Raw genomic sequence first — 3,193 nt, forward strand, 5'->3', positions numbered from 1 at the left:
AAATTTTGAAAGTTGTTGAACGAAACCGGGTTTTCGACATTTTGCAGTTAATAACCTGTCACCGTACCACATCATGTTGATCATTTTTATAACTTGGCCAAAAATTATCACATTGTCTCGTCTTAGACTTCTGAAACAATCGACATCGTCAAATCCCGCTCGTGAACCATCGTCGTCTTCAGACTTGTTTTCATTTTATTAATGTTCATCTTCATAAAGGTTTAATGACAAGTTGTTGTTGCCTACGATCATACCACCCTGAATACGCCCGATCTCGTCCGATCTCGGAAGCTAAGCAGGTTCGGGCCCGGTTAGTACCTGGATGGGAGACCGCCTGGGAACACCGGGTGTTGTAGGCTTTTTGCCCCGCAGGGGGAGTCAGTCACCCTTTGTTTTCCCTCATCTGGGAATGACAATTCCTCCTTTGTTTTTGTTTTATGTCGCAACAGAACACACTCTTCATTCCCCTTCAGGCTAAAATAAATGGGAAAAGACGCGAGTTTGTGATGTTCCAAAATCTGATTTAATTGCGAAAACACAAAAACTTTCCTCTTGTGTTTGGTGATTTTTTTCAGGACAGCTTCTTTCCCAACGACTTCAAAACACATTGAAATAATATCTTTCTTTGTCACCGTCAAAATCCTCAACGACCTCCTTTGTGCATCAATCGAGCACACTCTCACCTTCCTTCTGTTTCCATCACACTCAGTCGCTCACACCGCGATGACGTCAGGACAAGTTCTTACGCTTACATTCAGTGTACGCTGATCGAAGGGCCGAATGGTCTTTGCTTGCATTGAAATTCCTCCTTTCGGAAACCCACAGGTACAAAACAACTTCACAGCTTGGTCCGTGGATCGTGACCCCCTTACCGAAATGAAGGTGGATACTTTGAGGCTGCCCTGGGTGGACTACATTCCACATTTTGAAATCCCATATGTGGACACACACACACACACACACACACACACACACACACACACACACACACACACACACACACACACACACACACACACACGCACACACGCACACACACACACAACGGGGGATACTTCCAAACCTGGGAGGGATCCGTTCCACCTTCTGAAACGCACCTTCACAAAAAATCTGATTCTCAGCACCATGAGCCCTGCATTGGTATGGATCTCGATCTCAGCACCATCACCCCTGCATCGAGATGGATATCTCGGCAACATGATCCTTGTATTGAGATGGACCTCACTCTGGGCACCATGTGCTCTGCATTGAGTTGGATCGCAGTCTCGCCAGCATGAGCTTTGCATCGAGAAGGATCTCAGCACCACGATCCTTGTATTGAGATGGATCTCAGTCTCGCCTCCAAGAGTCCTGCTTTGAGATGGATCTCCATCAAGGCAGATGGATCTCGATCTTAGCACCATCAGCCCTGCATTGAGATGGATATCCATCAATCCCACATCGTAGAGAGATGTGCTCGGGGCTTCGTGTGACTCAGGGAGTTCCGGTTTACCCCGTGGACCTATGGTGAAATTTATTTCTTCAGTGTAAATTATATAACCTGTTTATATAACCTGTTCAGGTTATATAAACACCAATACAATTGATATGTATTCAGGAAAAAGGCCGAACTGCATACGTAATTGACAGATTGAACGCGGCATGTTACTCGGTCCATAACTCGTCAATCCCGAGTCGTTTCAAAGCTGGACGTCTTGGTATCCGGTCATCACTGCCAGCAGTTATGAAGTGGCAGTTCTAGTTATTCGTTTATTAAGCCTTCAAGACTGGGTAACCTATTTAGTTATTTTTTCGTTCAAGAAAAAATATTTTCACGAAAAACAATAAGTGACCACGATATTCGTTATTGTTGTATTCTGTCTGTCTGTCTGTTGGGTAGTCAGGTCAGGTCAGGTATGGGAGCATGTGCCAGAACAGCACGTCGCTGCGTCCACTTTCCGCCGGTACTCCAGGGGCCTCCGTCTGGCCATCCCCCAGGCAGATGCCAGGCCCATCCCCATCTCCTTGAGATGATGGTCAACCTGTTGCAACCATGAGGCACGTGGTCGACCCACTGGCCTCCTCCACTCATGAGACTCCCTCGCTGAGAGAATCTGGTGAGCAGGATCAGAGTCAGGAAAACGAGCCACATGTCCATACAGCCGCAACTGACGCTCACGGACTATGCAGGTAACAAATCTCATCCGAGTCTCTCTCAGCAACCGCTCATTGGACACAAAATCCGACCAGCGATAGCCAAGGATTCTCTGAAAAGACCTGGTACCAAAGGAATTAATTCTCCTTCTCAGATCCTTGGTCAGAGTCCAAGTCTCGCACCCATAGAGCAAGACTGGAAGTACCAAGGACCTGAAGACTCGGACTTTCGTCCTCCCGCACAGGTACCGGCAGCACCACACCCCATGATCCAGTGAATCCATGACTCCCCAGGCCCGACCCAGACGTCTATTGACCTCTGACTCGCAGCCAGCAGAGACATGAATATCACTGCCAAGGTAAGTGAATCTCTCCACGACCTCAACATCCTCACCACAAACAGACACAGACAGGACAGCAGCATCCAAGATGTCACCGAAAGCCTGGATCTTAGTTTTGACCCAAGAAACCCGTAATCCCAACGGCTCCGACTCCTCATTCAGCACCTCGAGGGCCCCCAAGAGGATGTCTAAAGTCTCCGCAAAGATGACTGCATGATCTGCAAAGTCAAGGTCCGAGATCTTGACATTCCCAAATGACGCACCGCAACTTGATCTCTCCGACATCCTCCCTAGAATCCAGTCCATACAAGTGCTGAAAAGTGCGGGGGCAAGTACACATCCCTGACGAACTCCAGTAACAACTGGAAATAAGTCAGAGATGGTACCACCACACTTCACAGCACTCTCAGTACCAGAGTAGAGTTCAGACATCAGATCGATCAGTTTTGGTGGCACCCCACGAAGACCAAGAATCCTCCAGAGGAAATCCCGATTCACTGAATCGAACGCTTTCCAGAGATCAACATAGGCTGCAAGCAGCCCCTGCCGAAACTCTCGTCTGCGTTCGGTGAGGACACGAAGTGCAAGGATACGGTCAATCGTTGACCTCTTTGGTGTAAAGCCTGACTGCTCTGGACGCTGGTGCTCAAGCAGATGGTGGCGAACCCTATCAAGAATTATCGGAGCAAAGACCTTGCCCGGCACTGAGAGCAGCGTCA

At 48.3% G+C, this 3,193-nt stretch overlaps 1 non-coding gene across 1 annotated transcript; it reads left to right on the plus strand.

Annotated features, from left to right (window-relative positions):
* Positions 1-240: 240 nt before the first annotated feature.
* LOC147010970 (5S ribosomal RNA) lies at positions 241-359 on the plus strand. The gene has a single exon (XR_015052620.1). It is a non-coding gene; the product is annotated as a 5S ribosomal RNA (ribosomal RNA).
* The last annotated feature ends 2,834 nt before the right edge of the window (positions 360-3,193 follow it).

This window comes from Eptatretus burgeri, chromosome 16 (assembly GCF_056783735.1).
Source record: "Eptatretus burgeri isolate ZD-2024b chromosome 16, Ebu_testis_v1, whole genome shotgun sequence".
NCBI classification, from domain to species: Eukaryota; Metazoa; Chordata; class Myxini; order Myxiniformes; family Myxinidae; genus Eptatretus; species Eptatretus burgeri.